At 36.8% G+C, this 23,288-nt stretch overlaps 1 long non-coding RNA gene and 1 other non-coding gene across 2 annotated transcripts; both read right to left on the reverse strand.

Annotated features, from left to right (window-relative positions):
• Positions 1-7,587: 7,587 nt before the first annotated feature.
• On the reverse strand, positions 7,588-13,706 carry LOC117082377. The gene is made up of 4 exons (XR_004436582.1): positions 13,626-13,706; positions 12,072-12,162; positions 7,852-7,880; positions 7,588-7,762 (listed from the first exon to the last, which is right to left on the reverse strand). It is a non-coding gene; the product is annotated as an uncharacterized LOC117082377 (long non-coding RNA).
• Positions 13,707-22,290: 8,584 nt separating this feature from the next.
• Positions 22,291-22,394, reverse strand: LOC117082969. Its single transcript, XR_004436882.1, has one exon. It is a non-coding gene; the product is annotated as a U6 spliceosomal RNA (small nuclear RNA).
• Between the last annotated feature and the right edge of the window lie 894 nt (positions 22,395-23,288).

Raw genomic sequence — 23,288 nt, forward strand, 5'->3', positions numbered from 1 at the left:
GTCCTTCCTTGTTCAGGTCTACATAAACTAGCAAAGCCTTAAAAATCTTCATAGGTACATATACCCAAGGAGAGAGTCTGGTAGAAAAACTGAGTCCTGATAGTTGGATTTCTCTAAGTACTATATGTACACAGGGAGAAAGATCTGGAAGTGGAAGTCACTACATATAGTGAAAATTTCTCCCACTTCCAGATCTTTCTTCTGCAGGACTTCATGGCAGTCTCCGACCTTTAAATATTCTGCTCATCAAAGCACAGATTACTGAAAAGATAAACTCAATGAACAACCAAGAAGCTCTGTATTTACCTGTTCCTGAAAAACAACTAAATGGAGTCTCAGTCAGTCATTCACCTCTAGCATAAGCATGTTACCAAAAACCCAGCAGAAGCTCCATGACTTATTTGACTGTCAATCTTACCCCTGCTTTACATGTACATGGGTAGGACATCAGAGGCCTGAAAAAAGAGGCAAAGGGAAGGGGACACCTGCTTTGAGCCACAGATCTATGTAATTCAGCAACCTTCAATCCCCTAGCACTCGAGGGGCTTTAAGCCACTCCTGTGAAATTTGGAGTGAAAGAACAGAATAGGACATTTCTATCTGATTGTGGAGACTTTTCCCACTGGCTCTTTTTTTTTTTTTTTTTTTTTTTTTTAGATCTTTCAGTAGAAAGCTTGAAGTTTGTCCGTTCCTCCAATTAAGCAAGCAAAAAAGCAGCAACCTATTCAGGACTTCTTTTGAACCCTATTTTAGTATGCCTTTCTACATAACTTCCAAAGTCATCTGTGTTTTTGTTCCTCTAATTTGTCTTCACCAAACTTGTCATAAGATCCAATATTCTGATCTCTTTGGTAAAACTCTTACTCCTACCAATCCTGGGATTGTTTTGCTTCAAATTTGGCCTTTCCCTGATAATTCCATTCTTATCTACTTCTACTGGGTTCTCCAGCTAATTCCATTCTTATCATTTTCCATTTGTTTAATTAGATCCATTCCCTTTCCTGTCTATTATTCAAACACTCACTTACATGAAGATATAAAAACAAGAGTAATGGGCTTTGAAATGAGTGTAAATATTACTTCTGCTACCTCCTATATTTAAATAAGTCACTTTGAGTTTCAGACTCTCCATCTGAACAACTATTTTTGCAGGATATTAAATACAGGTTTACATTGAAAGTATTTTGATTAGTCTCCAAGAGTCTTTAAAATCCTAAAATTCCATGTGCTTTAATTTTAGCTATAGAAAAATGGGACTGGCAGAAAGGAAAAAAATTACAGAAGAAAAGAACACCAAGGAAATGAGAGAAGAAAGTAATCAGGAAATGATTATAAATAATTCATAGAAGAAGAGAAAAGACTAGAAAAAAAATGAAGAGTGCATGCAACTAGGCAGGGTACTGCTTTGAAGAAAAACTAAACTAAGAAGTCAGTAAATAGAGAATTCTATAAGATATAGCCTCTAAATATTATTAATATATCTATATATAGATATTCTCCACTAAAAGTAAAATAATTCATCTATAGGATTTACCTTGTCTTCCTTATGAAATAAAAACCTATGCCTTGTGGTCACAGCTAAGTAAGACCTGCTCTAAAAACTTTGATGATAAAAACAAGGAACTGGTTACCACTTTAACTGTTAAACATGTTATAACAAAGTCTTGGATTAACCAGTGTTCTAAGGGAAATCTCTAAAAAGAGTTAACATACAACAAAATGAAACCTTTTGAATTGATCCCATCTGGACCTGTGCCTTGATCCTAGTGATACACAGGTATCCATCAATCTATGCTGAGGGGGAAGAGAAGGGATTTAGGAGCAAGGAAAGCAGATGGCAAACTCAAGGGTCAGCTACCTTTTAGCTATGAAATTGTGGGTCAATTAATCAACCTCTCTGAACCGCATTTGCCTGATTAATACAAAGTAGGTGATAGTAGCACAGATGCTTTGCAAAGCTATGTGATGACTATGAGAGATGGTAAATATTAAGCACATAATATGTTGTCTAACCCAGAGTAGAATACTCAATAGATAGTGGTTTCTTTTCTCTATATTCTCTGAGTTAACATATGTATTCAAAAAAACCGCAAAGCCTTACCTGGATATAGGCTCTACAGAACTCATATCCACTGTTAAAGAAAAAAAAGTAAAATATATTAAATCAACAAATATAAATAAAAATACAAAATATTAAAAACATAAGAGGGCATGATGGCACATGTCTGTAATCCCACCTACTTGGGAAGGTGAGGCAGGAGGATCATCTGAGGAGCCCAGGAGTCTGAAAGCAGCCTGGGAGACATCGCGAGACTTCAACTTAATTTAAAAGAAGAATGCACACTTTCGTGCATGATTCAGGTCTTGGTTTAAAAAGCATAATACTCTGATGCTTTGTTACAAAGACTCAGATGATTTGTTATAAAGTATTCCTTTGGGACCATACATTGAGACTATAGTAAAATTATTATTAAGTATACTATCAGTAGGAAATTAATACATTAAAAATGTTTATTTCCCTTCCTTTATAGTTCTCAAATGCAAGGAAAAATAGAATTTATCACAATTTGATCTCTGCAAGTGAACTACAGTGTACAATAGTTGTAATCCAAACAGAACCCTATAAGACTGACAGAAAACTGTATTATTAGCAGAATTAGTATAAGTGGACAGTGTCAACCTTAGAAAGTATAATTCCTAGACAAATGAACTAGAAGCAGTTTGAACAGAGTATACAGTAGTCTCTCTTATTTGCTCTAAGTGTAGAAAGAAACACACACAACATGATTTCCCTCTGCTTTCACACCACAATCATTAAAACAGAAGACATCTGTGACCAAATGTGTGGAGGATCTTCTCCACCGACAAATAAGCCATTAATTCTGTATCAAAAGACAGCTGGTTGTCCTCTATTTAATTCCAACACTGTCTATCTAGAAATAGTCTCAGATCTCACAGACTGAGGACTCAGTCTCATGAGACTGCCCTCACACACCAGTTGCAAATCTGAGTCTCTTTGATTTCTGTGATTTTAGTTACTCATGGTCAACCACAGTCCAAAAATATTAAATCGGGAATTCTGGAAATATACAAGTCATAAGTCCCAAATAACATGTTATTCTAAGGAGTATGATGAAATATTAAGGCATTCTGTTCCATCTCACCCAGGTCATGAATCATTCCTTGTATATGCTATCTGCCCATTAGTCACCAAAATGATCTGTTCCTGAATCCCAACCACCAACATTATCATGGCTCAATGATCCACCGTCACATGAAGCAGATGATCCACCTATTTATATGTAGTCAGATAGCCAGAAATTAGTAGTAGCCTAACACCACATGACAACTCCTTCACCCGACTTCATCTCATCACATAGGCATTATAACATCTCACAGTCATCACATGAAAAAGAAGGGTGAGTACAACACAAGACAGTTGGAGAGACCATATTCACCTAACTTTGATTACAATATATTGTCATTGTTTTATTTTATTATGAGTTATTGTTAATCTCTCACTGTGCCATATTTATGAATTAAACTTTATCATAAATATGCACTTATAGAAAAAAAAGCACGGATGTATAGGGCTCCATACTATCCACAGTTTCAGACATTCAATGGGTGTCTTAGAAAATACCCGCCATGGATACTGAGTAATCCATGAATATTGAGTAATCCATGGACACAGACCATCTTACCGTACTTGTGTGTGTGTGTGTGTGTGACAGAGAGAGAGAGAAAGAAAATGAGAGAGAGAGAGAAAAACAACACAGATCTCCACTCTCCACAAGAAGCAGATAAAAAAGACAACACTTTTCCTCACACATGACCCTTAGGTTTTGACAATTCTGGAAAAATGCTGGCACACAGGCTCCCCAGTCTAGACAGTTTCCCAGACCCTGTGTATGTATGCTGCTTTAGTTGCATAAACTTAGATAGGATCTTGGGAGATTTCTTCTTGGACACCAGAAATATTAACAACATTAACGGTATACTTAAGAACTCTAAAATAATTATTCAAACAGACTGCCACTGCAGAACTTGTAAGTTAAATACAATTGACTTTTCAGTTATAATCTTACTGCTTGAAATTCTCACACTTAAAAGAAATTAGCAACATCATTTTCTCTGACTCCTCTCCTACTTTTCATTAGTCACTGCTCAGTCTCCATTACCAAGTCCTGTGACTCTGTGAAATGTTGATACTCCCAGGATTTTGTCAATGGCTTTCTTCTTATTCTACATCTTCTGCATCGTGGATAAGCTCATTGAGATCTGGGGCTTTGCCTAATAATTATAATGAAATTATTCCAAACCTACATCTTCAACCAATGTTCTATCTCCAGCAAGAAATACTTGTAATCCAATTACCTACTGAAAATATCCCACAGGAGGGTTTCATTGAACTCTATATGTAAAGAAAACTGTTGGTCTGTCCCATGACTCTTTGCACTTTTCTGTTGACCTGACAATTTCCTACTCCTTCCCCATGAGCATTCCCCATGTGGGAACTTTTGAATGACCTGAGATTTTTTCTCTCCCCTAGCTTTTTAAACTCAATAATCACTAAATCATATTAACTGTACCTCTTTTCTGTATTTGCTTTATCTTTTCATTGCCACTGGAAATACAAACTTATTTATTTTATATTTATATTTCCTAGTTAGACATGGCCCCTTAACTGATGGCTTTCACAGGGAAAAAGAAACCCTACCTGTAGGGGATCAGACAAAGTGGTTAGAAAAATTATAAAGATAGTTTTAGGAAATAGACACAAACCTTCTTGGAAGGCCAGCGGCCAGTAAATGATTTGGCTGAAAGTAGCCTAATCCTCTTTACATTCAGTTGGTAGCAATAGAGGAAATATCTAGGGAATGTGGAGGAGTTTATCTAAATACTTTGTTTACTCATGTGGTCCTAAGACAAAACTTTGATCATCCGAGGGTACATGACTGTTTTGTACTGGGGGTTAGCAATGTTAATTACCTTCTAGTGATGTTTACTCAAGAGGTTTGTCATTTATTCTGTACCAAATAAATGCAAACTTTGCAGGCTTATCGAGGCCAACAATGCAGACTCAGGCAGCAGAGCCCCTTAGCCGCAATGACAGGCAAAACATCTGTTTCAGTGTACATCTCTCATCCATCCCTAGTTCAGGGTCCCTGGGATGGACCCAGCAGGTGGCACCCCACATGATGAACGCTGCAAAAGAATTGTGACGGACCCCCTCAAAAATGAAGGTGAAAAGGACTGCACAGTCAGTAAGTCAGTCAATGGTACCCGCTCAGGATTTCCAAGTTCGGGGGAAATAGTTCAGGCTAGGGTTTCATCATGGAACAACAGTTATCAGCACAACAGAAACAGTATATAAAAGTGTTGAAAAAGTTGCTTAAAGCTAGTGGAGCCTCAGTATCACAGGCTCAATTAAGGGACATAATGCAAACAGCTGTATTCCACAACCCATGGTTATGAAATTCCAAATTCAGCTTACCAAACAGATTTCAGATGAAGTTTTATTGGAGTAAAATCATGCCTATTTCTTCACACTTTATCTATGACTACTTTAATGCTACAATGGCAGAGTTGAAAAGCTGTGATAGAGACCACATCACCTAACATATTTCCTGTTTGGCTCTTTACAAGAAAAGTTTGCCAACTGCTGGTTTATACCATGACCAGAATGCTCTGACACTTAAATCTAATCTTGGGACTCCCCTGCTCAAACAATTCTAATGAATCCCTGCAGAAAACATTGCTGACTTCCAATGCATAGAAATTATTTTTTCATTCTTAAGGCAGAAGCACAAGTTTACTTATATATTTATTATTCCATTACTCCCATCTCATCTACAAAATGAGAAGTCATTATTCTAAGCTAATCACAGTAATAACATTTGCTTTTCTAGTGACTGATTTACAAATGAGTATTTGCACTCGGAGGAAGATGTAGGAGAATCACTTGAGTCCAGGAGGCAGAGGTGGTAGTGAGGTAAGATCACAACATTGCACTCCAGCCTGGGTGAAAAAGTGAAACTCCATCCCCAAAACATAAATATTTAAAATGCATTCCTGTATTTTAAATATTTTCATTTTAATTTCTAACATTAGTTGAAGCAGTAAATACTCCGACTTCAATAAAAGCTCTCTGATACAAGCTGTCATTGATGTTGACTTTTAGTGGCTATGAAAGACAGCCTAATTAAATGTGCTTTAGAGTTAAAATCACAAAATATGGAGCCTTAAATCAAAGCAGAGCTAACTGTATTGAGTAGATCTAAAATATAAGAAAAGTAAAAAGAAAGGAAGTTCCAATAAAATATGTACAGGGTACAATTATTTATTGAAAATTTAAGACATGAAAACAAATTCTATACATAGTCTAAAACAACACTATGTTTGAATTTCCGTGTTTTTTGTTGTTTGTTTTGTGTTTTTTGTTTTTTTTTTTTGGTTGGTTGTTGCTTTTTGACACGGACTCTCACTCTGTTAGCAAGGCTGGAGTGGCACCATCTCCGCTCACTACAAATTCTGCTGCCTAGGTTCAAGTGATTCTCCTGCCTAAGCCTCCTGAGTAGCTGAGGTTACAGGCACCCACCACTACAACTGGTGATTTTTTGTTATTTTTGGTAGAGCTGGGGTTTCACTATGTTGACCAGGTTGGTCTGGGACTCCTGACCTTCAGTTATCTGCCCGCCGTGGTCTCCCAAAATCCTAGGATTACAGGCGTGTGCCACTGTGCACAGCCTGGTGTAAAATGGTTTAAACATGCGTGGGAATGACAACAAAAACTAATTTAGACTGTTTTCTACCTCTAGGCAATTTACAAGAGCATAAAGACACCAAGGCCAAATGCTTTAGAGTCATTCTTCTAAAATACTGTCTCTAGCAAAGAGTCAAGTCATGATTTTTTAAAATTGTAAGTCACACACACACAGTCACCTAATCAGAAAAAAGAAACTGATTTTCTTTAGATTTTCAGAGTGACAACACTCACAACTGTCGTGTCAGCAAGTGAAACTTTCCCTAAGTAAAGATCAGAATTCCAATCAGCGTTTGAACCATTGCAAACATTTTAGTCTCAAAATTCACCTGCCTGAAAACCAAGCATGTACAGAAATTGCAAATTGGAAACCTTATACTATCAGGACATTAAAGTAGAACCACGCCGGGCGCGGTGGCTCAAGCCTGTAATCCCAGCACTTTGGGAGGCCGAAACGGGCGGATCACGAGGTCAGGAGATCGAGACCATCCTGGCTAACACGGTGAAACCCCGTCTCTACTAAAAATACAAAAACTAGCTGGGTGAGGTGGCGGGCGCCTGTAGTCCCAGCTACTCGGGAGGCTGAGGCAGGAGAATGGCGTAAACCCAGGAGGTGGAGCTTGCAGTGAGCTGAGATCCGGCCACGGCACTCCAGTCCGGGCAACAGAGCCAGACTCCGCCTCAAAAAAAAAATAAAATAAAATAAAGTAGAACCACATAAGGTAAAGCACAATTATTTTTAAAATCTTTAAATCTTATACTTGTAAATGAATGAATACATGAATACTAACATGGGCATTATTTGTACCAATTTTTCCCAACAAATTTGAAAAGAAAACAACATTGGGAATAAAAACGCTCTCAACATTTCAAATATTTTAATATTCTTCTTTCCAGAGTAAAATTAAAATTACAAAATTTACCTGTTTTGAATGTTTCTCTGTCCTTCAATTCTAAGGCTTTATTTGGAATAGAAACTTTCATTCCACAGGTTGGCTAAATGGGTTAGAAAATAAAATAATATATAATGTATACTTCATAAAATATGTAGTTAATATTCAAGATAAAAATAGAAAAGTTGTTACCTGCAGAAGACCATCTTTATCAGAAGACTCTAAAAGAAAAGGGACATATATAATTGATAATATGCAAGCCTGACAAAGCCTACCAAACATTCACACAGTGTGAATATGAAGATGAATCCTCATGCTTGGATGGAAAAGGGATTACACTAGGTTGTGGGGTCTTTTGGGGTATTGTCTTTGTTAACATGCCAATGTGACAGAAATATCCCTGAGAAAATTTAACAAATAAATTTCATCAAACATGCTGTGAAGATTTCCACAGTGAAAAGATATTTAAAGCGACAATAACTAAAGCAGAAAAATCCTAATACCAGTAGGAGTAAGCTGCTATATAAGGAAAGAAGTTGTATTTAGTAAGATGACAAAGTCATGACACCCCGCCCCCACACACAAAACAATGTCCAAGCTAACGGCAAAATGCAGTGGCATATGATTAAGGAAACACATGAGAATCACTTATGTCAAAATACTACAAGTAGCTATTATGTTCTTCAATTTGTCCTGCAATTTAGGAATTGCAAATTTGCAATGAGGGTTCAAAGGTACAATTCACTTATCATTGCATGTTCTAAATTTATCAGCATAAATATTCACTTATAGAATAAAAGTTAATAAATAAATTCATTTTGTACCTCTGTGAAATACGATTATTTTTATATTTATGGGGTTCTCTAGTTTAGTCCTCTTAAAATTTCTGATCCACTTATACAAAAAGGTCAACGCGTACCCGTCAACAAACTAATACAGGCCTGGTGCAGTGGCTCATGCCTGTAATTCCAGCACTTTGGAAGACTGAGGAGGGTGGATGTCTCAAGGCCAGGAGTTGCAAACCAGTCTGGGCAAAATAGCGAAATCCTGTCTCCACAAAAAATACAAAAATCACCAGGTATGGTGGCACATGCCAGGAACCCAAGCTACTTGGGAGCCTGAGCTACGAGCAGCACTTGAACCTAGGAGGTGGAGGTTGCACTGAGCCAAGATCATGCCACTACACTCCAGCCCGGATGACAGAGGGAGACTCTGTCTCAAAAAAAGAAAAAAAAACCTAATATGAAAGTATCAAAAACTAGAAGTCAATTTCCAGAGCCTTTGTATATATCATTAACCTGCGTAATTCAAGTTTGGAATAATGGTTACTGAAAGTAACAGTTTTAGTGTTCAAGGAATGAATTCGACAATTGCTTTGTTGCTAAAACTTATTATGTTTGTTTTACTGTAAGTTGTTAAACTAGCATTATGAAAAAGCTCTTATAAAAAACTTAGCTTCAAGAAAAAACAGACATTTCTTTGACACAGAAATATATCTCCTTTCATCAAATAATAAAACATGCTTAATCTCTAATTTTTCTCTACTTTTTAATTTTTCAGTATGACATCCTTTAATATGTTTAGAGATATCAAGTATATATGCTGTTTCCCTTGAGAGATGATTGATCAATAATTAAGACAATTCAGGGATACAAACTCTCTAAAACACACAAAATTTATGTCTAAACATTTTAAGGCTAAATATGCATGACCATATTGCATGTATGCATTTTAGAAAAAAAGTGCTTGAAATTATAGTCAATACTCTTTAAATAAAAACCTGCTTTAATTACAATGAGGTCATTCTCGATTCAGTAATATCTTTAAAATTTATTTCTGAAACACTGAAGAAATCTTAGAAATTCATATATGAGAATTGATACAATTAATTCATCTGCTTGTTTTAGGTAAAAATATGGTAAGTGTACATCCTGAATAAGTGCAAAGAAAGCAGAATGCCACGAGATCGAAATGAATATGTAACCAAAATATTTCCCTTTATAAAGAAAATACCAGGCTTTAACCTGGTTGCTAAGACAAGACAAAAAAGCAAAACAGGCACAGATGAAACATTCAGAGCTTTCTCATCATCAAGGAACCGTCTATCACTTGGCATTTAGGAATCCTAGGTATGGTTGAAAACTTTGGTTTAAAATTGTGATCCGATTATCCCCGCAGTTCAAAATCCACGCGGAGAAACCAAGTAGGGAAATACAACCTTATCTATGATTTTAATTACTATTTATAAAGGAGTGCACTGGAGATTTTAAAGTCAAGACAGGTCACATGGCATAGCTCTGAAGATTAGTGAGCCACATTTGTAATGGCTATCGAAATGTGTGGGAGTACATACTTGTATTTTAAGTACTTCATTTTTAATTTCGAATATAGCATAAAGCAGGACATAAACTTCATCAAAGGCTTGTTAACATCTGTAATTATATTTATGTTGCTTTTGAGTCATCATGAAGAGAGTCTAATTAAACGTGGTGCAAAGTAAATATGCAATATGCACACTATGAAATCTTTTTTGTTGTTGTTTTTTCGACGGAGTTCCACCCTGTCCCCGAGGCTGGAGTGCAGTGGCGCAATCTCGGCTCACTGTAAGCTCCGCTTCCCGGGTTCTTGCATACTCCTGCCTCAGCCTCCCGAGAAGCTGGGACTACAGGCGCCTGCCACCACTCCCGCCTTATTTTTTGTATGTTTTCGTAGAGATGGGGTTTCACCATGTTAGCCAGTATAGTCTTGAGCTGCCTGCCGACCTCGTGATCCACCAGCCTCGGCCTCCCACGGTCCTGGGATTACAGGCCCGAGACACTGCGCCCGGCCTGAAATCTTAAAATGAATGAAAGATGAGCTAATCGCCGAACAAAACAAAGTTGCTGTGGAATGACAAGAACACGGTACAACCATTTATATATGATGGTTGCAAAAAGTGTTAATACCAATACGTATATGCTGAGTGATGAGGAGAGAAGTGATCTTGAATCAGAGGAGCAAATCATGACACTGAGAAAATAAATACAAAAGCTAGACAGAGAATGCTACGCTGTGTCCTCAATGCAACACATTAAAATGATGTGTATCATTACATTACAATCATCATGTGCTTTACCATGTCCTGTCATTGAGAAGGTACACAGTTCAGATGAGAGTTCAGCTGAATGTACAATTCACATCTCATCAGTGAAAGTGTTATGAATTGACCAGCTTGGATATATACTTAGAGAATGATATTAAATATAATATTCACTGATTTTCATACTCAGATGGTATGATGGTATGCCAACATTTTTGTAATTTGTAGCTTAGCCATCTCAATATTTCTTGATCCACTCATGGAGGAAGATGTACAAACTCATCAGGACTAGCAAATACGCTTTCAATATTGATATATTTGTTTCAAATTTAGTTGCAACAGACTTCTTAAATATTCATAACATTTTCTATATTAACATCCGTACAGTACCTATGAATAACAACAATTTAAGTATTCAAGTAAAACATTCTGAATTTTCTTTCTGCTTCTTCTCTGGCTAAAAATGTACTCAAAAATAAGAGCAACATCATGCTTTCTCCTGACCCTTTTCTGTCTTCACCTTCTATATCCGGTTGCTCTTCCTCCACAGTTCTCCCACGAAAGGCCTCTCCTCTTGCTACTCAGAGCAAGGTCCAAGGACAACCAGCGTCAGCATCGCCTGACAACTTATTAAAAATGCAGAATCCCAAGTCGGCTGAATCACAGTGTGAATTGTTAACAAGGTTTCCAGCTGACTTTCTAAAGTCTGAAAACTTCTGCTCTATACGGAGTGTATGTGACAAATTACATACATGTGTGGCCGTGCATTTATGCTTATTCTCACCTACTGCAAATACAACACGGCTCTCCATGGTCAGGTGCTTCCATCCCTAATGGCTTCCCACCAGTGAGAAAGACAGGAAGAGTCACCATATTTTTGCACTAACTCTCTGGTAAGTTCTAGTACTAGAAGGTCACTTTATATTCTTTCCAAATTTCCAACCATACCCAATGTTTTCCTAAAGAATCATTTCATTTTACCATCCTCCATTATATTAAACCTGCTTCTTGTTCCTTCCTGTACTCCGTGTACTGTCTGTCTTTCTCAGTCTTCATTTCCTCTTTTACTACTGCCTCCTTTCTTATTTTCTCATTTTCCTCAGGTCTTGGAATATCTTGAATTCAAACTAGTAATTCAGTTCCCTTTCAGCACTCTCAATGTAGTCTGTTGCTAACACCTGATAAGATGTACAATTTACTACCATTTCAATTCTGGTTTTTTCCATGTTTGCATTTAGGAGGTGACTTTCTTCGAATATTAGAGGATATCCTTCCTCATCACTTTAGAGAAATATTTGGTCAAATGACTTTTTAAATAAAAAATGATTCTTACCTTCTAATTTTCCACTTATTGTATCGAATTCTTTTGGATGTGTAGCCATGGGTAAATACACATCATTCTGTAAAAGATCCTCAAGGAAACTCTGTTAAAAGTAATATCAATAAATAATTTCAATGGAGAAATAGCAGTAATGAAGACTATCAAAATTTCCCAATTGAAATCTTTTTGTAAAGCACAGTTTCCTAATTTACAAGCAGTTCGAATTAAGAGCAGACATGCGTTGAAACCCAAAACATTTTGGTAGAAAATCTCACGTAACACTCTCTACATCAAGCTTATCTTTACGTTCATGACATTATGAATTTCGTTAGTGAGCAGGAAAAACAAATCACATGCACAAAAATAATCACTCATGCATATTTCAAAAAGTAATTCTCTCAAAAATATCTAGCTTGTGTTGTACTCCACATCAAAAATAAATACGACATTTCAAACAAAACACAATGCACTCACTATTTGCCATAACTCATGCCACATTAAACATTTAAACTATTCATGAGGATGGAATTGCTCAGTGTTAAAAATGATGCATGTCATGCCATGAAGAGAACTTTCAGAGTCTGTGAAATAATGTATGTACAGAATGTTGAAAAGCTGCTTTGTTTTGGTAAACAGGGCTTAAAACAAGCAACATATTTTAACAGAAATTATGCTGATAGAAAAAGTGCTTCAATAGAATGTAAATGTAGTAAGAAAGAAAAATTATGTCATGTCTAAACAAAAGCAAACAAATATTAAAGTCATTTTGTCTGATGACAAATCAGATAAAATCTACTTGTCTATTGACTTCCACCCTTTGCTGTTACCACCAGGCAGCAGCTGCTTATTTCTAAGAGGTCAGACATTGTCCATGTCTTTCCACAGCTGTGACCTTAAAATACATCACTATTATTTGACGCTCATGCTGCTGCAGCTTGACTGCCTGCCATAAAGGGACTCGAGGAGTTCTTTTGTGAAAATAATTTATATTTTCCCAAAGACTACTCAACCAATACTCTTGTTATTATAGTCCCACAAGGTTTCCTATTCCTCACACTTTTCTTTCTCCGGAAATGTTCCCTCAGGTCTATACTGAAAAAGAAAGAAATGTCAATATGTCAAGTCCCCGGCATTAACTTTTCAGGTCCCAGCTCTTAATAATACTGCAGTTTAAACTGTCTCTCTATGAATCCAATTAGAACCTTTGTACATCTAGATAGATATACCACAGAATCATAAATCTACCCACAGCTGGACTCAGTGTAATTCTTTCACTTTTAGACAAACTTATTTCAGATCCCATGTGAATTTCTAGTGACTTCTAAGCCTTATTTTTTATGCTATACCACACTGGCTTCTTAAATTAATCCTAGAAACCAGGAGAATTTCCCTACGAAGCAGTAATCTACTTAGCACATAGATTCTCCATTAAGCGCTTTCTGAAACATATCAAACATAATTTGGGGGTGACATATGCAGAGGTGAGAAAATAAAGTCTAAGCCTCTGATTTTACGTTTTCATATCACGCAATACTAATATTTTTAAAAATCAGTTATGCACAGTACCTCAAAATCCAAATGATCTTCCTTATCGTCCTTTTCTTTGCATTCTGATGGCAACTTCTGAGCTATAAAAGGTTAATCACAGATACATTCATGAGAACATTTCTCTACTGTAAACTTTAAAAACACATACAAATAGACTTTCATTCACGAATCTGAGGTGTTTTCCTCTGTAGACAGTATATTCTTTGTGTCGATTACTGTCACTACTTCTGTAGTCAATCCATTAGAACGGAAATCTAAAAAGACTGAGAATTAACATTATATCATTCATTACAATGCAGAAAAAAAGAAATTTGACTAACTTGTATGAATTTTTCTTCACAAAGCAGTCATGTCCTCTTCTCCCGTGAAACACAGCAAGTTCCATACTTGCTGTCCTTTCAGAAAACTTTAATAACCTATCATCTCTCACTTCGTTGTAAATTTTCACTTGGTAGTATTATTTAGTTTGATTGACTCCGCAATCTCTATTACACAGTTCTTCAAAAAAGATGATTTATCAATGAACAAGATTTTTTAGGGATGTTAACTTTTGATGTTAGTAAACTATATGTCCAACCCTTTTACATTTCAGTATGCCACGACAGTATATTGGGTGTGTATATGTTTTAGGAAGAGAAGCTTTAAAAAGTTTTATTGTATATAAATTAAGAACTGCTTTAATTACAGTGACGTAGTTCTTCCCTAATGCAACACTATCTTCAGAGTCAGCTTGTGAGACCTTGGAGAAACATCGGGATTGTGTAGGTCAAACTAATTGCCCTAAGTAATGTAATGTTCCCACATGTTATAGAATAAAATCAAGGCCCATACAAGACTTGAGGAGCTCTCAGGCCCATGAGACAGAAAATGAATTTATACCAAAAATGACGTCCAGTTCTCTTCACCATCTTCACTTATTTTTAGAAAAGTACCCTGGATCCCTGGATCGCTTCAGAGATCTAACGTGTTGCAACAGCATAGCTCTAAAATCCGTGGGTCACAGTTTGAATTGTTAGTGAAATGTACGATTGGACAAGGAAATACTTTAAATATTTTAGTTTTAATTTCTAACAAATAAAAAGTCAGTAGATAAAACTAACTTAAAGACTCTGAGATCTGCATGTTTTCATTTTTATTTATTACTTATCAGCATAAAAATTGTATAGTTAACTATGGTACAGTCATACAAGGGAATTTTATACACAAACGAATATTTAAAAACACAGTTAATTGTGTCCATTATGGATGTCTCTAAAAATTATCATGCTGATCACCAAAGAATGTTGCCAAAATTTACACTGTACACCCATGTACGCAGTAGAAGTTGAAAAAAAATTACATATTAAATATGACCACGCACACACGTTGTAAAATATTTAAACATGCATAAGAATATACAAAGGGATGGTGGCTCTAGATGCAGTCAAGGGTACACCTATCACAACAGTTTATGCTGAAGATGCAGACCCTCCTGTAAGTAAAAGGCATTGATTAATACTCTGAACCGTACTGAGAAAAATCCTTAATATTCATAAATGACCCAGTCGCAAGACAGCAAAAGTAGTCTCTGTGAATTTCACTCTATTTATTCGTACATTTTATGTTCTTTTGCTTATTTCATCCACAGGTACAGATCATATTTCAAATGACTATTATTGAACCTAGATAATAAAGAATATGCTTTTTGTTTTTTTAGAATGCACAGTGTACTATTTACTAATTTGTCTAACAATGATAAATATATGTGAAAAGAATTGTCTCCATTTGTAAGCTTCCCTTAATCTGGATATATTTTAACTTTATGTATTTTCCATTGCATGCATATATACTATTTTGTTAGCAAACTCCAAATCAACATATCACATAAAACTTACATTGAATGTGTTTATTTTGGTAAATTAAAAAGCTTAAGATTGCTTATAGAAAATAATTAACAGATTATTTTATGATACAGAACTTTACTTCTTTTGAGATATCCCAAATTATCTTCCAAGGCAAGGTTTTTAATAAAAATATTATTATAGTGGGAGTGATAAAATACCATATAGAATTAATAGTATACATATACAAAATGCTTTCTATAAATACCTTATTTTATAAGTATTAATTATTTTCCTAAGAACTGAATGATGATTTAAATTTTCCTTTGAGTGGGCTCACACTGTAAGTTGGTGGCTGATAAATTTTAGAAAAATACAAATAAAAGTTAAATGAACTATTTTAGAAGAGTAAGAAAATAAAATCCTGAATCTCGTGGTGGCGGGCTCCTGTAGTCCCAGCGACTCGGGGGTCTGAGGCAGGAGAATCGCTTGAACCCGGGAGGCGGAGGTTGCAGTGAGCCGAGATTGTGCCACTGCACTACATCCTGGCCACAGTGGGAGACAACGTCTCAAAAAATAATAATAATAAGTAAATAAATAAAAAGAAGTTCTGTTTTCTATTACTAATATAAATAGTATTTCTTCTTCTTTTTTCTTTTTCTTTCTTTTTTTTTTTTTTTTGAGACGAAGTCTCGCTCTGTCGCCCAGGCTGGGTGCAGTGGCACTATCTTGGCTCACTGCAAGCTCCGCCTCCCGGGTTCCTGTCATTCTCCTGCCTCAGCCTCCCGAGTAGCTGGGACTACAGGTGCCCGCCACTGCTTCCGGCTGATGTTTTGTATTTTTAGTAGGGACAGGGTTTCACCTTGTGAGCCAGAATGGTCTCGAGCTCCTGACCTTGTGATCCGCCTGCCTTGATCTCCCAAAATACTGGGATTACAGGCATGAGTCACCGCGCCCGGCCAAATGGTGTTTCTTTTAATGCTTGTATTTAATTAAAGGTGAATGGCCATCATAACATTTTTCAGCTTCAATTTGGACAAGTCTTATAAACTCTATTGTGACTATAAGGAATCAAAATATACTAATGTTAACATGAAAGTGGTGGGCTTTAATTCAGAAGCTCCTTTTCTTAAGTGTGTTAAAATGTCCTTGAAACTGCTTTAATGTGTTTTGGGATATATGATAGACAAAATTTCATAGACTTGAACCCATCAATAAAGATGGTGAATGTGAAACTGGCAATTTGTCTGTTTTTTAAGTAAATTGTAACACATACAATATACTTTGAAATTAGGAATATGTATTCAATGTTATCCAACATATGTGTTTTTAGCACCAACTATATACTGGTCATTGTGGTAACCAGTTTTTGCTCTCAAGAAACTGATAATTTTACAGAAAAGACAGAATTGCAAATAGAAACTACAGCACTCTGTAATAAATGAGTGTAAGCAAAACAATACTAACATACATTTTTAAAAATGTTTCATCGGCACAGAATTTAATATAGAGTTTAACGGCATTAATGATGAGAAACTAAAAGTAGCGCTATTGTTCACCTACATGGGACATTCCTCAGAGTCTTCATATATACAGTAAATTTCTTACTTCCCCTTTTGGTACTAATGTCTGTGGTGCCTGGCTTGGCATTCAGAGCACAGCCATCACTGTGCGAAAAGTTGTCTTGGTCTGTTGTCTGTTCTATAAAGAAGATAAATTACTTATAGAAGGCATTTACCTAGAGAGAAAGCCCTGTTTTTACACTTCGAAGCTCTTTTAAATAAATTTGCCAGATTTACATTTCATATTTCTTTGGAAGAGGTTTTCATTTTGTATTCCCGATAGTAATTTTTAGCATTTAATAATTGATGTTGGCCTTTTGTTAGATGGAAAGTGGATGCCAGTCATTTTTTGCTCCTTGAAACACCAACAATCTTTTGATATCACTATGATCAGAATTGAGCTTTTGAATCATTGCTGCAAATGGGGACTGTTAAATGAGATAGTTGCAATTTGGCTGCACCTGCATGAATCCTAAATAAAAGCTCAATTCCAGGAACATTTTTGAAATTACTATATTACATAATTATTTTTAAAAATATTAATCTTGGCTGGGCGCGGTGGCTTACGCCTGTAATCCCAGCACTTTGGGAGGCTGAGGCGGGTGGATCACCTGAGGTCGGGAGTTCAGGACCAGCCTGACCAATATGGAGAAATCCCATCTCTACTAAAGATACAAAATTAGCCAGGCATGGTGGCGCATGCCCGGGAGGCTGAGGCAGGAGAATCGCTTGAACCCGGGAGGCAGAGGTTGTGGTGAGCCGGGATCGCGCCATTGCACTCCAGCCTGGGCAAAAAGAGCGAAACTCCATCTCAAAAAAAAAATAAAAAAAATAAAATAAAATATTAATCTTGATTTTTACCCTTATTTTATGTTGATACCATAAAAACAGAATAAGTATTGTTCGTATAGGCTTGCCAAGTGTTTTCTACTCTGTTACTTTTATAAATGTTTATTAATTAGAAGAAAATAGTTTCAATTTCATATTCTTCAGGGATCCTATGCCACTACCTGGGGCTATAAGTATCTATCTTAACACTATTTCCTGTGGAAATAGAATGTCGAATATTCGATTTCCATGTAATTGTATGATTTTGAGTGAATTTCTTAGTCTTGATTTCTAATTTGATTGCACTATGGGCTGAGAGATATAAATCAACATTTAATTCTAAACATCTTAAATTGTTTGTGATAGTCACAGTCCTGACAAACAAACACAAAGGATGGATCACTGAACTCAGTAACTTCAAAATGAAAAATGATTGAGAGTGCCAACATCATCAAACACTGCTGTTAAAAACACAGGCTCTGGCAGCAGTTTGTGAATTGCATGGATACTTCCACATTTGCACTCAGATTTGAGTTAATTTGAATGAGATATTTAGTATTCACTTCTGTTTGTTGTCATTATCCAAAGTGTTAACACATTAGATGAGGCACAGGACTGTGTGTGTGGGAGGAGATGTTCCTCACATCAATGAGGCTATTGACAGAAAAAAATATATATGTTATGTTATCCAGATGTTCATCCCATCTGTTTTAAAACAGTTATTTACAGAGCTACTGGTGAATAGAACATCAAAGAACTAGCGAGGTAAACTAAAAAGGAAATGTGGTCAGTTACCTGCTTTGGGAATTTGTAAAGTATATTCTGGGAAAACAGTTTGAGGTATTGTTCCCTTGATATATTGCATATTAGTTTTTACCCCTTTAAAATTATGATTAAGGTTGTCAATGTTTTATAAGCAAGTACTCATTAAAATCCCTGAAAGTGTGTATAGAAAAACTTCAATGAATTGTTTTGAGCATTTTCTTAGTAAATGTAAATTATGCCCTGTGACCCAAGTATCTGTTTATATTACTAACTGCTGAGATCGTTATGAACTGACTACTCTTACTTGTCCTATACATGGGATTAGGTCATGAAATAAAGGGTGCAGGAAACGAGAAAGCACTAATTCACTCCTGTAACCTAAGACTGTTTTTGCTCAAGGCATAGTAGTGAAAGGATCAATCTGGGTTGCAGCTGTACAGAGGCACCCATCGCCTCAACAAATTCAGCCCCCAAATGTCAGTGTAGGATAGATGATAAAACCTAAGTGTAAATCTATTACCTGATGAAAACTTTAGGATTTCTCAAAAAGGTGGGGAAGATTTTATGTCCTGATAGTGTGCATTATTGACTGAAATTGTCTGTTCACTTTAGAAAGGATGCTGTCAATTTATTTATTCATAACAATTTTAAAAACACACTGCTGAGAGACAAATAATGCCCTAATTCTGTTCCCAGGCATGGCCTTGATATTTTCTAAATTAAGGTGAACGAATCATATATGCCTAAGGAATTGAACTGCATACATGCAGGTTGTTTCTGTATCAAGAGAGAGAAAACAGAACTATCAAAAGGAAGTATTGAAATGGAAATTTATTTAGGATTTATATATTTTAGTACTGAAGTTTATTAATATATCATTTTTAGGAAACTTATTCATATTTAAATGTATTAAATTGCTTATATTTATTTTGAAAATTGTGTTCTGCTTTATTCCTGAAGGTACACAGCAAATTTAGGAAATACTCACATTTTGCAACCTGAACAAAGGAAAGTTTAGGTGTTTGCCTGATAGTGTTGCAAGTGGAATTGAACACTTCTAAAAATAATTTTCTTTAAATATCATGTCACATTATTTATTATAAAGAAAATGATGATAGCACTTTTCAAATTCCTACTTGAAATCTAATTTATTATTTTAAGTGATTTTATTTCGTCTCTATGAAAGGGTGCCTCCCATCTTCCTCCCCCTTTAGCCGAGCTTCTGTGTCTTCCCTCCAACCACTCTCAGTGCCTTCCCTCTGAAGATCCGTTAGGACTGCACCAGTCAAATCAGTCCCTCGTTGGCAGCTGTTGCACCTGGCTGCATCTAGTTGGCCATCTTAACATGTATATTTCCATAACTAATTTTTGTGTGTTGATTTTGTACTTTGCAATTTTGCTGAATTAAAATTAGCTCTAGTAGGTTTATTTATTTGTTTGTTTTTTTGAGACAGGGTCTGGCTCTGTCACCCAGGCTGGAGTACAGTGGTGCAATCTTTGGCTCACCATAACCTCCACCTCCTGGCTCAAGTGATCTTCCCACCTCAGCCTTCTGAGTAGCCGGGATGACAGGCGTGAGCCACCACACCTTGCTAGTTTTTGTACTTTTTGTAGAGATGGGGTTTTGCCGTGTTGCCCAGGCTGGTCTCGAACTCTTGGGCTCAAGCAACCTGCCTGTATTAACATCCCAGAGTACTGGGATTACAGGTGTGAGCCACCATGTCTGGCTAGTAGGTTCATGTATGTGTATATGTGTGTGTATGTATTATGTGGAATTTTCTGAATATAGAATCCTGTCATCTGACAACAGAGTTTCACTTCTTCCTTTCCAATTTGGATGCTTTTATATCTTTTTCTTATCTAATTTTCTTGGCTGGGACTTCCAGTACAATGGTGAGTAGTAGTGCTGAAAGTGAGAATCCTTGTTTTGTTCCTGTGCTTAAGGGGAATGCTTTCCATTTATCACCAATGAATATGTTAGCTACGGATTTTTTCATAAATGCTCTTCGTTCTTTTTGAGAAGTTCCTTCTATTCCTAGCTGAATGTTTTTATTATGAAAGGATGTTGAATTTTGTCAACTACTTTCTCTGCCTCTATTGAGATGATAATATGTTTTCCCCCTTTGTTTCACTAATGTGGTGCATTACATCGATTGATCTCTTACGTTGAACTCCTCTTGCATTCCTGGGATAAGTCCCACCTGGTCATGGTGTATACCACTGTTAGTGAGCTGCTAGCTTTGGTTTGCTAATATTTCGTTCAGTATTTTTGTGTCTATATTCATAAAGGATATTGGTGTGTAGTTTTCCTTTCTTCTCTTTTCTTTTTTTATTTTTACTTTTATTTTTTGAGATGGAGTTTAGCTCTTGTTGCCTAGGCTGGAGTGCAATGGTGTAACCAGCCCCCAATATTTCAACATAGCTTCTTTTCTATTTTCCCTAAGTGTTGGCTGGTCTGAGAAATAAAGGGACAGAGTATAAAAAAGAGAAATTTTAAAGCTGGGTGTCTGGGGGAGACATCACGTGTCGGCAGGTTCCGTCATGCCCCCTAAGCTGCAAAACCAGCAAGTTTTTATTATGGATTTCAAAAGGGGAGGGGTGTACGAACAGGGTGTGGGTCACAGAGATCATATACTTCAAAGGCACTAAAATATCACAAGGCAAATGGGGACAGAGCGAGATCACAGGACCAGGGCAAAATTAGAATTGCTGATGAAGTTTCATGTGCCACTGGGCATGCATTCTCACTGATAACATCTTATCAGGAGACAGGGTTTGAGAGCAGACAACCTGTCTGACTAAAATTTACTAGGCAGGAATTTCCTAATCCTAATAAGCCTGGGGGCACTGCAGGAGACTGGGGCTTGTTTCATCCCTTATCTGTAACCATAGAAGACAGACACTCCCAGAGTGGCCATTTTAGAGACCTATCCCGGGAATGCATTCTATTTCTCAAAGCTGTTCCTTGATGAGAAAAGTAATTAAGTGATATTTCTCCTGTTCACTTTTGTAAGAAAAGAAATATGGCTCTGTTCTGTCTGGTCCCACAGGCAGTCAGGTCCAATGGTTATTTCCCTTATTCCCTGAAAATTGCAGCCATCCTGTTTCTTTTGGAAGCCCAGATTTCCTATTGTTCAAACACACATGCTCTACAAACAATTTGTGCAGATAATGCAATCATCACAGGATCCTGAGGCGACATACATCCTCAGTTTACGAAGATGATGGGATTAAGATATTAAAGTAAAGACAGGCTAGGAAATTATAAGAGTATTGATTGGAGAAGTGATAAATATCCATGAAATCTTCACAATTTATGTCCAGAGATTGCAGTAAAGATAGGCGTAAGAAATTATGAAAGTATTAATTTGGAGAGCTAATAAATGTCCATGAAACCTGTACAATTTATGTTCTTCTGCCATGGCTTCAGCCGGTCCCTCCATTCGAGGTCCCTGACTTCCCGCAACACAATGGCATGATCTTGGTTCACTACTAACTCTGCCTCCCAGGTTGAAGCGATTCTCCTGCCTCAGCCTCCTGAGTAGCTGGGATTACAGGTGCCTGCCACTACGCCTGGCTAATTTTTGTATTTTAGTAGAGATGGGATTTCACCATGTTGGCCAGGATGGTCTCGATCTTCTGATCTAGTGATCTGCACACCTTGGCCTCCCAAACTGCTGGGATTACAGACATATATATATATATAAAATAAATATGAAACACTTCACGAATTTGCATGTCATCCTTGCACAGGGCCCCAGCTAATCTCTGTATTGTTCCAATTTTAGTATATGTGCTGACAAAGTGAGCATGAGATCATTCTTTTTTAATGTAAGCATTTAAAGCTATAAATTTCACTGAGTACTCCTGTCATGCCATCTCATAAATTTTGGTACCTTGCATTTTATTTTAATTCATCTGAAAGTATTTAAGTTTCTCTAGTCATTTCTTCTTTGAGCCACTAGTTTTTATGAATGTTGTTTAAATTTCACTTATGTACAAATTATCCAGGTTTTCCTATTTTTTACTTCTAGCTTCATTACACTTTTGTTGAAAAAGACACTGTGTGTGTGTGTGTATACATACATATATATATATATATATATAAAATTTTTTTTTTTTTAGACAGTCTTGCTCTGTTGCTCAAGGTGGAGTACAGTGGCATGATCTCGGCACATTGCAACCTCTGCCTCCCAGATTCAAGCGATTCTCCTGGCTCAACCTCCCAAGTACTTGGGATTACAGACACCTGCCACCATGCCCAGCTAATTTTTTGTAATTTTTAGTAGAGATGGGGTTTCACCATGTTGGCCAGGCTGGTTTTGAACTCCTGACCACAGGTCATCCACCCACCTCAGCCTCCCAAAGTGCTGGGATTACAGGCATGAGCCACCAAACCTGTCCTGTTTAGTCTTGTTTTTTTTGAGACAGGTCCCGCTCTGTCCTGCAGGCTAGGGTGTAGTGGTATGATCTCAGATCACTGCAGCCTCTGCTTCCAGACTCAAGCCATTCTCCTGCCTCAGCCTCCTGAGTAGCTGGGGCTACAGGCATTCACCACCACTACACCAGCTAATTTTTTTTTTTTTTTGGTAGAGACAGGGTTTCACCATGTTGCCCAAGCTGATCTTGAACTCCTGGGCTCAAGTGGTCTGCCTGTCTCAGCCTCATTAAGCGCTGGGATTACAGCTGTGAACCACCACACCTGG

This window comes from Trachypithecus francoisi, unplaced genomic scaffold (assembly GCF_009764315.1).
Source record: "Trachypithecus francoisi isolate TF-2019V2 unplaced genomic scaffold, Tfra_2.0 Lachesis_group9, whole genome shotgun sequence".
In the NCBI taxonomy this organism is placed as follows: Eukaryota; Metazoa; Chordata; class Mammalia; order Primates; family Cercopithecidae; genus Trachypithecus; species Trachypithecus francoisi.